Source organism: Adiantum capillus-veneris, chromosome 22, assembly GCF_014529385.1.
Source record: "Adiantum capillus-veneris isolate H3 chromosome 22, ASM1452938v2, whole genome shotgun sequence".
Classification (NCBI taxonomy): domain Eukaryota; kingdom Viridiplantae; phylum Streptophyta; class Polypodiopsida; order Polypodiales; family Pteridaceae; genus Adiantum; species Adiantum capillus-veneris.
In genome coordinates, this window is record NC_140952.1 from 25,477,687 (window position 1) to 25,490,784 (window position 13,098).

At 44.7% G+C, this 13,098-nt stretch overlaps 1 protein-coding gene across 2 annotated transcripts in view; it reads right to left on the reverse strand.

The window, feature by feature from the left end:
- The window catches only part of LOC147429057 (Formyl transferase), a 95,729-nt gene that overhangs the window by 3,164 nt on the left and 79,467 nt on the right, over positions 1 to 13,098 (reverse strand). The window lies entirely within an intron of this gene.

The following is a 13,098-nucleotide window of genomic DNA, read 5'->3' on the forward strand; positions in this document are numbered from 1 at the left end:
GCTCAGACGATTCTTCTCCTACAAAGGATATGATCCTTTTTCTACAGCACACACAAGTTCTAGCAGTTCTAGCATTCTTGGAAGAAAAGCAAGTCAAAAGCTGATGCTGGTTACTGAGGCCAAAAATCTACTATCGAGGCGGCTAGTGGAACCAAGAAGCGTGTTAGCTTCAAGGATGATCCCAAATCCTCTTCATCTTCAAACAACTCCTCTTCCTCTAATACCATTGAGGATGAGGTGGAAGAAGCGAAGAAAGAACGAAAAGAACAAAAAAAGCAAATCAAAGAAGAAGTCTAAAAAGCAATCTAGCAGTTCATCAGAGGAGACCTCGTCCTCTTCCGACACTTCAGACAGTGATACCCACACTTTTGGTACCATCTGTGTTAGGAAGCAAAATCATTGTTGAGAGCTACTCAGTACGATAACCTTGGAAAGAAGAAAAAGAAGACTAAAGAGTCCAAGGGTGGGTCAAACAATAAGGTTTGACACTTTTTCGGGCTACAAAAATTCCCATTGAGCCCTTTCTTACATCCAGTAGTCTGACACCACTTCTCTAGCAACAACTTCTCTGAAGCCTCCAAAGTACGAAAGGTGGCAGCTTTGCTAAAGGGAAATGCTCATGGTGGTCGACCATGCTTCATTACATTAAAGGTCCCAAAACGTGGGTGAAGTTCAAGAAAGTGTTTACTTCCCTCGTTACCTGCACCTTATCAGCCTGTTTTCCGAGTGTGGCTGCTTTTCAGCAAGGAGTCGGACGAGACCTGGGCTGCGTTTTGAGGATCAGAAAGTCATTCGAGTGCGATGGTTTTTGTTGGGTACCTCCGCAGATTTTCAGCCAGCCAATTGGAGGGTCTTGTGCAACAGAGTGGACTGACTTTGGACTGATTTCAGCCCATGTACCTGCCCTTGCTGAGGAGATCGGAGATCCCTTTTGACGGGAGGTTGTTTTCAGCTTTGGATCCCTGTTTGCACTTGTCAAAGGTGGATACTCTCTTGTGCTTGGCATCGACTTGATATGTCGATGTCAGTTGCACATCTAACCCTATGTGCTTGTGGACAAGCTGTAACTCCTACTTCTAGGGTTTAGGAAAGCGAAGGAAGTGTTCTAGCAACCTTGTGCGCCTCTCATGCCCAGGCACCTTTAGTTGGATGCATACACCTCTGATTGCACAAGAGCATCTGCCAATGTCTACTAGGTGTAGGCATTAGGGAGTGTTCACATTTAGGACATTAGTTTTTAGAATGTTCCTACGTAGTTAGAAGCATGTGAAGCACCTCTTATTAATAATAAGGGATTTATTAATAAGTGACCATTGTAATGTGGAGTCGTGGGGGCACTCATACTCTCCTCTACTCTCTCTCCACACAAGCTCTCCTCTAACTTCTAAGCTCTACTCTCTCGAGTCTCTCCACCATCATGTCATCTCAAGCCAACTCCACTTCTCAAGCCGGTTCTTCTCGAAGGAGGCCCGCCGTGCAAACGTGGTCGTGGTGGGATGAAGTCGACTTTAGCTCGCGTGGCAAAGGTGGCGGTGCAAGACCATGGACGTGCAAGCTATGCTCATACAAGAGAACGGGTGGTTCAAACAAAGTGCGAGCCCATCTTCTTCATGAACCCGGTCACGAGGTGAAGTTTTGCCCTCATGTAGCTCCCGAGAAGTGGTTGGATCTTCTTGAGAAGCTCACGGTCTATGAGGTTGCGGAAGCGGCCAAGAGGGGCCGTTTTGTTGCCGTTGATCCCTCTGCCACGGCGACACCGCGAGAGCAAAGGGAAGCCAACCTTGACTACATCTCTCAAAGCTTCAAGAGCCATGCATCTACACCGTCCTCTTCCGTTCCGCATCGCCAAACCACTCTCAACGAAAATTGGAATCCTAAATTGAAAGAAGAGGTGGATAGGTCGGTTGCCCGATTCTTCTTCCACGACCACATTGCCTTCCATGCTTCGCGGTGAGTTTCCCTTGGCATATGCACATTGTAATCTTCCATTTTGTATTCATAATGGGTTATAACTTCTCGACTCTCGACTCTCCATACTAACACAACATGCTCTATTTTGTGTCGATAGGTCTCCATACTTTCGAACCATGGTTACGAAAATAGGGGAATATGGCTCCTCTTATGTGCCACCTTCATCGGAGAGGCTTCGCACCACCCTCCTTGACAAAGAGAAGCTTGCCGTGGAGCAAGCGGCCCAAGCAACAAAGGATTTGTGGGAGACCAATGGCGTCTCTCTCCTTGTAGATGGATGGAGCTCCTATGGATGTATAGATGCACAACTTGATCGCAACAAGATTGGCTCGGTTTTGTGGTGGGAGGACTATGGAGGAGATGGCCCACATTTACAGCGCTTGGCTGTTCGTGTCCTTAGCCAAGCATGTACCACTAGTTGCTTGGAGCAACTATGGAGTGTGTACAGCCACATTGCCTCTAAGAAGAGGAATCGCCTTGGGATTCAGAGGGCCAATGATTTGGTGTTTGTGAGCGCTAACTTGCGCATGCTTGCCAAGAGCGTCACACACAAGGCAGATCCTTTCACTGAGTGGGAGATGGCACAAGAGAATCCATCTATGGCCGATTCTTGAGTTTGATGATCATTGATCACTCAACTCTCAAGTCTAGACTCTTGAGTCTACGACTCTACCTACTACATAGCCCTTTGTACTTTTTGTTATCCTTGAGGCCTCAGGCTTGTCCTAAGTCCTTTAGGCTTTTTGACTTTTGAGCCCTTGTGGCATGCACTTCTCATTTTGTATCCACCGATCATCGATGTTTTATTAGCACATTTCAACCTATATGACTCGTGTTCTTTGGTCTATTTAGTGTAAATTTATGGTCAAAGTGATGCTCTATGTGTGTGGCATGTGTGTAAGTCAAAAAATGTCAAAAAAACTCTCTTTTTTTTTTGCCCTTCCGACCCAGTCCCTGTTTCTTGACTTTTGCCGTCCCGTCCCCGTTCCCGACCCCGACCCGCCGTCCCATGTAACTATGGAGGAGGGAAGTCTCTCTAGCATTCTAGTGTGCAGGGGTAGAGGACCAACCCACAATTGTACCTTTTGTCAAGCAATATAAAATAAATACCAGGAGGGAGACCAAGGTTTTGGGGCCAATGATTTGGGATTGGAACTCCGCCACTCTGTGTCTCTTGCATGGATTCTTTGTGTCAACAATTTGATATGACATACATTTCAAGAGAATTGGAGGAATTTCACTTGTATGATCGTACTTCAATGGATGAGAAAGAGTCGGATCTCTATGGAAAGTTACTTTTACACAAGTGCAATAGCACGGGTATGCTCATTGCCAAAGGTGTTTCTTTGTGGAGTGAACCCGATGGATTTACATGTAGAAAACACAATGGGGATAGTGTGATTGATTATATGTATCGCATAAAGAGTTTTATGCTTGGCCAATGCACCCCGGAATCAAACCATCAGACCTTATATATTGACCTAAGCATGATATTCTCAGTCAAAGGAAAGAGAAGTTATCACTTTGTATGGATTTCAAACCGACACAAATGTATATTGAAATGGTTGAGAAAAAATTAGGGATGACAAAGCTTCAAATGGGAAACTAAATGGGAAGCTTTCAAGATGTCACAAAGTGATGACGTGGCTACGGACAACAGAAACCCTAATTTTTGCCAAAAACCCTAAAATTCATGCAAACCCTAATTTCTATCAAAAACCCTAATTTCCGAAAATCGCGAAGGTGGAAATGAAAAAAATAAAAATAAAATTTGAGCGACGCAAATCTCAGCTTTTTGCTATGATTTGGGATGAAGAGAGAGAAAAAGAGAACTTGCTTTTTCTTGACTCTCATTGAGAGAGAGAGAGAGAGAGAGAGAGAGAGAGAGAGAGAGAGAGAGAGAGAGAGAGAGAGAGAGAGAGAGAGAGAGAGAGAGAGAATCTGCTTTTGCTTTCAAGCTTTTGGGGCTCTAGGCTTTTGGGCATCCCTTGTAATCTTTAAATTAGTGGTGAGGGCCTCACTTCTCAGAGCATCTGGACGCAGAGTCTGAGAGTGAAACCCTAACCGCTCTCTTGTACTTTGATGATTGATTAATACAAAAAGAAATACCGAAAGGGGCACCAGTCTTTGGGGCCAATATCTCTAGGCACGGAACTCCGTGGGGCCAGTGCAAATCTATTGTGATCTGTTAATTGTTTGAAGTGGTTATTTGGTGCTGTCGTGATTGATTCTTGACTTGGAGTGTCCAAGTCTGTTACAGTGGTATCAGAGCACGGCCGATTTCTCTTCTACGGGAAATCCGATCCCCAATTTTTTTTCCGCGGCACCTATGGCTTCACGCAAGGATCAGTCGACTCCCTCTGAATCTGGAGATGGGGGCTGGGATCACAACGAAGATTCAAACAGAGAGTATGGCCCGCCTCGGCCTAGTCAGGCGGAGCAAAGAGAGATGAAGCGTCGTCAATTGATCGGCGATGCAACAAAGATAATGCTCAGTTTTGCAAAGGATCCGAAATTGGCAAAATATATGACCGAGACAAGAAGTGCATGCACAGTGGCAGAAAACCCCTACACCACCCCCGAAATCTGCTTGCAAGAAACCTTCTGGTCCCAAACAATATTCAGAGAAGGAACTAGAAGAGGTGATTGATGCACAGATTGCTCAGCTTTTTCACGCACAGAAGAAAGCCAAAAAGCATGGCAAAAAGCAAAAGAAAAGCACTGCCTTTCCAAGTTATTTGGGTCGTCAGTCGACTTTTGACAAGGTAAAGAAACAGAAGAAGCGTGTTCGATTTGAAGGAGTACCCAGTTCTTCTTCTTCTTCTTCTTCTGACAGTTCTTCTAGCTCCTCGGATTCGAGCGAAGAAGACAGAAAAGGTAAAAAGCGAAGCAAGAAGCAACGCTTCGGAAAGGGCAAGAGAAAGGCAAAGAAGGCTAAATCTCGCCCAAAGACTGACAGTTCTACTGAGGACTCGTCTACAGACAGCTCAGATTCCGATGACGAAAACTTTTATGCGAACAAGAAGAATGTTTACAAAGCCAACCAGTATGACTTTCTCGAAGATAAAAGCAAGAAAGTCCGAGAGTTTAAGGAAGGTGCCACTCGATCAAGTTTGATACTTTCTCAGGATACTCAGATGTTTCGAAGGCTTTGTCTTTTATACAGCAGTTTGACATCGCTTTCGCGGGAGGACGCTATTCAGAGCACTCCAAGATTCGGAGAGCTACCTCTTACTTTAAGGGGAATGCTCGTACTTGGTGGTCCACTCTTCTTTTAAACAAGACTGCGCCAGTTAAATGGCTGAAATTTAAGAAGCTTTTTATTTCTTCTTGGTTGACGCAAGAATATGAACGAGATGTACGAGCTGCTTGGAACCATCTTCGGATGACCAAGAAAGATACAATCAATGCTTATTGTGAAAGATTCTGGAGCTCTTTTCTACCCGCCTCTTCATTCAAGAAGATCTCGTTCAGAGAACAGATTGAGCGGTTTACCTTGGGTCTACCTACAGAGATCCGAGATCACTCCTTGGAACAGAAGTCAACTTCTATTTAGGAATTGATGAGTCAAGCGAAGCGGGGCTTTGCCATTCACTCTGGCAGTCTGACCTTCCCAACAGATGAGGCCATGACACAATGAGTCGAACAGACTTCTGGGAATGACAATAGAAGGAAAAAGAGCAACCCAGAGAAGAAGGATGCATGACCCAAGCTTACTCCTCAGGAGAAAGCTCGCTTCATTAGAAAGGGGAAGTGCTTTGGATGCGGGGAACATGGACATATCTCCCCGAAGTGCCCTAAAAAGGCACAGAAAGAACAGAATGATAAGAACGACGACAGGCCTGAGAGTTCGAGAGCAGTTGAGGAGCGTGGCAGAAAAGGCAGATAGAAAAGCAGAACTGGTACCACATGGCGTGGAACTTGCACCGAATCAAATGAATGAAAGTACAAACTTTGCCGCTTTTTGGGGCAAAGTGAAGGATCAGGAAGCTCTTTTGAAGGAGCCAAGGCCAACTTCTTTTCACTTGGAATTGGCAACTCGATTTGGAATTACGCCCGACAGACTCACGCCACAGGCGAAGGTAGTTCGACTAGCACCCGGATGGGATGTTGCCATTACACCGAGCATTGGCAAACTTTGTTTGCAATGACAGGGGTCTTCAGGGCACGCGAGTGACGTTCTACTCGGAATCCCTTGGTACCACCAAAACTACGCCGTGGTTGACTACGGGGCCGAGAAAGCGACTTTGACAAAGGAAAGGCTTAGAGATTGTACTTGATGAACTTCAGCTTCTTACTCATTCTTTTGGGAGAGAACTGAACGATGGATAAAGATTGAATATGTTTTGACCTGAACAAAAGAACGCCAAGATTTTTCTCCACACTCATGCCAATTGCTTTTTAGAGGGCCTGAAGATCAGACCATTGACCTGATACCTGGAAGCACGTCACCGAACCGGCCATTCTGAGCCGAGTACAGATTGAAAAGATTATGAACCAAGTCAAAGACCTCTTGGAAAAGGGTCTTGTCCAGCTTGGTACTTCACCGTATTGCTCTCCACTGTTGTTGGATTTGAAGAAAGACGGATCTTGGAGAATGTGCATTGATTATAGAGCTCTCAACAAAATCACCATCAAGAACAGATTTCCGATTCCTAGGATCCATGATATGCTCGACAGGTTACAGGGATCCTCGTGCTTTGGCAGGATTGACTTGAAGAGTGGATATCATCAGATCCGAATCGCGCCGGAAGATGTCTATAAGACAGCTTTTTGGACGACTTTTGGGTTATTTGAGTTTTTTGGTGATGCCTTTTGGTTTAACCAATGCTCTTGCGACATTTAACCGGATGATGGACAGGATTTTTCGAGAGCACAGGCTATTTGTTGCCACTTTCTTTCATGATATCATTGTTTTCTCCAAGAATGAGGGAGAACACAGAGATCATCTGCTTCAAAGATAACACTTTTTGGGACACTTTGTCTCAGCAACAAGAGTGCAAGTGGATTCGGCCAAGATAGAGACTATACGTGATTGGCCCGATTGGAAGAATGTCCATGAAGTTGGAAGCTTCTTGGGACTGTGTTCGTAGGCAATTCATACGAAAGTTTGCAGAGGTTGCTTCCTCTTTGCATATCTTGACACAAAAAGGAGTCCCTTTCTCGTGGGGATCCACAGAAGTGACTGCCTTTCAGACATTGAAGGAGAAATTGACTACGAGACCGGTTTTGACTTTGCCGGACTTGCAAAAGTCATTTGAAGTATATTGTGATGCTTGTGGTCGTAGTGTGGGTGCGGTCTTGATGCAATAAGGCCATGTCATTGCTTACGAGAGCCGATTGTTCTCTAGGCCGGAGATGACAACACAGATATATGAGAAAGAGCTACCTACGCGGAGCGGATTTTACTGTCTTTACAAACCATCCGAGTTTGCGCTACTTCTTGTCACACAAGCATCTTTCGGAAAAGCAGATGCGGTGGGCGAACATCTTGTCACAGTTTCACTTCCAGATTGTCCATGAGCAGGGACAAAAGAATGTGGTGGCAAATGCTTTGTCTCGGAGGCCGTTGGATCTCGCTATTTCCGCGATACATCATAGGAGCTTCGAGGATATGGTCGATCAGTATACCACAGATTCAAATTTTGCAGATATTTTCACACGGATACAGGATGGGGAGACAGTAGCTGGATACTCCCTTCGGGAAGGCTACTTGATGAAAAAGACTATGTTGTGCGTTACACAACCGTTGAGGAAAAAGGTTATGATTGAATGCCACTGTCCACCTTTTACGAGTCACCGCGGCATTGCTACCACCATGAAGGGGGTAGAGAGATACTTCTTTGGGCCGAGACTCAAAAAGGATGTGGAAGAGTTTGTGCGCAATTGCTTAGTATGCAAGAAGGTCAATTTTGACACGCATAAGGCACAAGGATTGTTAAAGCCTTTACCCATACCCACCCACCCCTGGAAAAGTATTGAAATGGATTTCATTTTTGATCTCCCGAGAACACAGAATGATCACGATGATTTTCCGATTACATGGCACGTCTGAGACGATTGTCTCCGACAGAGACCCCAGATTTATGAGTTTGTTTTGAAAGGCAATTTGGGAGAACATTGGCACGCAGTTGCAGTTCTCGTCATCGTTCCACTTGCAGACTGACGGGCAATTTGAGATTGCCAATTCAGTTATTTTAGATTTACTGAAGTCTTGTATCTCGGATCAAAAGACTCAATGAGAAAAGAACTTACCTTTGGTGGAATTTTCCTACAATAACATGATACACTCTTCGACGAGGAAGACGCCATGTGAGATTGTTGAAAGTGCTGCAAAGGTTCCATCCTTCCTAAGCACGAAAGATTAGATATTTGAAGCGGATGAATATTCGCGAGATTTGGATACGGCTTTTGCCAAGGTTCGCGAGACCGAAACCTTGAAACCGGCCCGTGGCGTTGCCTTTCACCCGAAATTTTTACTTTAGACACGCACGCAGAGCACTTTGCAAAGAGAACATGCGACGGGAATTAATACTTGAATACACACACGTCTCGGAAGCTAGAATGCCCCGAGCAGACGCCGACAACTTGTAGGCCCCAAAATTGGCGCCCCTTTCGGTATTTCTTTATTCTTTAGGAGGGTAAATTACAAAGAAGGGTCCTGGGAATTTTTTACCTGTATCTAGCTAGATACCACCTGTTTTGGCCAAATTCCGGCAGCACAACAATCCCAAAACTTGCGCGAAACCAATTCCCCCGCTAGAACTCACTTCCACCGGCATAAACCCTCTGATTCCTACCCAAAAACAGTAAATTCAGCACGCTGTATTTACTGGTTTTTGCCATGTTTTCAGTCCCAAACAGTCCCCTAACTGTCCTCCGCCAGTGGGAAACTATTCCCAATGGTTCTGGCGTCTGTATGGCTGAAAAACAGTCAATTTACAGCGCATACGCAGTGCTGAAAACACACCTATACGGTGAGGTTATGACCCTCACCGGTGCCTGCTTTGGAGTAGTAGCTAGCTACCCCTGTTCCTGCTCAAGGAGGCTCTTGCCTCAGCACAAAAGCATGAACCCACACAGCTGTACATCAGTCAAATGAAGAGCCCTCTTGTGGGGCATCACATAACTGCACGTAGGGGAGAGAGAGAGAGCAGTGTGTAGCGTGCAGGGCATCACTCCTAGCACCACACTGTACATGGGAGGGAAAGAAAGCACTCCATAGCTCTTAACCTGTGACAGGTTCTCAATGAAGCATCCCCCAGCATAAATCGAGCGCTCCCTCTTCTGCCCTTAACCTGTAATGCATCTGTGAACAAACAGATGCAAAAAGAGGAAGATTTCCATGGCTGCCAAAACCTGCGTATCGCTGAAAACGCAACAAAACAGCCCTACAAAGACGCATCTGATGCCTTCCAATGCTAAAAATGAGCTCCTTAGACCTAGGCAAAGTCATGGGAAGCTCAAAAATGGAGAGAAATGGCTGAAAATCAGAGTTAACAACCTCCAAAACTGCTCCAAAAAGTCAGTTACGAGTTCTGTTCTCCCAAACTTGGTAAATAGACCAAAAAGTGTCACTTGGTACTCATGCATGCAATTTCCCCGCATTGGGCTTCTTGCTTAAAAATCTCTCAACTGGTGCATCAGTTGACTTTGCAGTAGAGTTGTGAAATGTTCCCCTTGTCATTCTGAAGCTAATGACGCGAACAGATTTCATGGCCCAAAATAGCAACTCCCTAAATTTTAGGAGATGCTTCCGTAGGGCTCCCACTAGTCATCCGACCATCTAACCTCATTGGGACCGCATCCAAAAGTGCAATGTGGCCCAACTATCGGATACTTTCTGTTGGTGATCCCACCTTGACTTTATGCCTTTATTGAGTTCACTTCCTAGTATCCACCAACTTGCTAAGTGCGACGGGGGGACCTACATGACCTTGCACTGAGCCTAGACATCCTCTTACTATACGAATTCCATTGCCGACCCACTTCCCGTCTGCGGGTGAACTACCGTTTACATTGGTCATACAATGTCCGACCATTTGCAACTCCAAAAAGAGGGTCTCAAAAATTAAACAAAAATCATTGGAAAGAAACCAACAACTAAGGTTAGCAATTGCCACGTCCTTGTGACAGTTCTTGTAGCAATTTAACAATATACAGGCCTCAAGGAACTACACTAAAGTATCAAAGATCTCTCGAGCCGCCGCTTTTCTCAAAGATAATGCTATGCACTGGTGGAGTTCTATCGCAACCAAGCTGCATGCTCCAAGGACTTGGCAAGCTGTCAAGAATATCTTTGCCTAGAGTTACATGACATCCCTCTTTGAAGTGCAGCTTCTAGCAAAACGGGGAATCTTGAAAATGTTGGCCACGGAAACCATGGAAGACTACAACCAAAAGTTCCTAGATGTCTATCTTCCGGTGTCTTTCTTCAAGCTGACAACCTTGGAAGACCACTGCAAACGCTATACCAGTGGATTGTCATCACCTCTACAGGAATAATGTTTGTCCAAGTAAGTGTCTACCATCCAAGAGCTTATGGACCATGCTTTGGACAGCTACAAGCTTACGAAAGGAAAATTGATTGGTCCAACTGTTGTAATGAGCCCATCTTGTAAAGCATATCAAATTCCATTTTTTATGTCAAAGACGTCTTATCATTTTGATCCATTCGTCTGGATTATGTAAATATTAGTCAGTTAGTCAGGACTCAGATTTATCCCCACTTTGTAATCATGAGCAAGAGAACCCCATGTACATTTTTGAGCTAAGGTGACTAAAGTGTAAAAGTCACCTTAGAACCATTTTTGAATAACATTTGAATTAATCCTGTGTCGTACGAGTCTGAGAGAGAGAGAGAGAGAGAGAGAGAGAGAGAGAGTCTTATCCTCTTCGCTACATGCTTCTCCCTCACTGGATTCACGACGCGACCACACCATCGCGGTAATATCTCCGAGAGCTACGCGCCCACGCCACGCATTTGCCGTTTCGAGTTGATCACGATCGATTCTTCCTCGAGCTTGTTTTGCTTGTAAGTAGCACAAACGGTGTCTGTTTTCAATAATCAAGTGCTTCATGGAATGAGAAAGAGATTAGCTACACATAGATACTGATAAACTTAAGTTTTGCCCACTTTTGGATTATGAACTGTTGGTCTATCGCGACAATATTCGAGATAGCTAGGGTTCTAATCTGGTGAGATTAGATTTATAGGTAAGTATGTCCTAGTGAGAGGATGGTGCCTAGTAAGTTTGATGCGATTCCGAGTTCATTGGACGTGTAAACTGTGTTGTGCATCGTGATGAACTTGTCTCCAACCGCGAGCAAACCACCTCTCTGTACCGGCCAACCAATAGATCTTAGATCGACCGCGATGGATCTCCTCCTCGTCGTCCTTCTAGCGCGTATCGACCAACGAATGGGCACGGGACCTCGCCGCACACAATGTCACACCGAGAGGGTGTGTGCATTGCAAGGGAGAGGAAGCGCTAGCACCAAGGGAGAGATCGCTAAAGGAAAACGCCAAGAGAGAGACATCAATGTGGGGAGAGAAAATCGCTAAAGAGAGAAAGTGGTCGCATAATTGCAAAACGCTAGCAAGTGAGAAAACGCTAAAGAGAGGTAGTGTGCCCAAACGTTGGATCTCTGCATTGTGAGAGTCAACTCTCAAGGCTTCTGCACTTGTGCTACTAAATATATGTGTAAAGGTCACTTTCAATGAGTTTACATATTTATTAGCATTTATTAGGCCATTTATGGGATCGTGGGGTTTAGCTAGAGTTACCTCCACCCCCCCTCCCCCCTTCTCCTTTTGGGTCGGGCACAACCACAAAAAAGCCCTCACTCCCTCATCTACTCCTGGGAGATATTACAACCACCACCAGACAAGAATCTGAACTCGAACAAAATGAACACAATGATCAAATGCGTCTACGACCTTGAGGTAGAAACCCTTACCCACATTTATCTATAGCCTTGCATACTTCTTAGAGGTGGGGACTAGTTTCATTGGTCCCATCACTCCTCTTACCCAGCCCAACGAAGGCTAGTATATATTTGTGACCACAGCTTAAACCATCAAATGGACTAAAGTCAAGCTCAGATTCACCCTTCACGGAAAGTGCAAGATCAACAAGGAAAGCCTAGGGAATTTCATATCAACACCATTGTGACCCTATTCGCAAGATCTACATGTCACGACAAATCTAGTACACTAAACAGACCTTCTACTATCCTCTCTACATAATTGATTGCAAGAGGTGCAATCGTTGTTCTAGCCATTTTGCTGTCATTTTAGAGTGTTATAATCTAACCAAGGACTAGCATAGTCATAGGAAATGGGCATCTTTCAAGCTCCCCATTCCACGTCCCACATGCGGTTCCAATCCTCGTTTCATGACAGTTGTGAGTATGTTGTCACAAGGATGCATGTAACAAACAATTTGTCATCTGGAGAAACCGATATCTTTAATTGGCCACCTTGGTGGGCAACGGCTGTGTCCGACACGCCCATGTCCTCTTTATGTGTCTCTGTCTGAGCTCTTGGCTCTTGTCCTCTCATCGTGGAGAGAGGGAGATATGCGGGGCAATCAAATTATATGAGTGGGTGGCAATCTATTTATGGTGTATCCATCTCATCAATGGCGCATACCATACCCTCAACACAACATAAAAGGGAAGGTCTCACACGTCAATAAAAACTCAGCTTATCAAGCCTGAAAACCGCTCTCCAAGCACAACATCTTCTATCAGACTTTTCCCACGTGATCTTTGTCGGGGAACTATGAAAGGCAGTTCAAATTTAATGCACAATATGCTTTCTCATTCTAGAAATATTCTCTCGCTCATATTCCAAATGCAATACTTAGATGATGACAATGCATGAATATTTTAAAAGTTTTTAGTTTTTATTCAAAAAAACCCTTTTTCTATGCCTACCATATAGACGTATATAGACCTGGAGTCCCGACATAAGGGATGAATTCTTTGTTGATTAGAAGCATTCTTCTCGGCCATAGAAAAAACACAGCTGCTTACAAACTCAGACTAGAAAATATGTTGAATTTCATACCTTTAAATATGACAGCAGAAAGCAATTACAACCTTCATATAAATGCCAAGAGG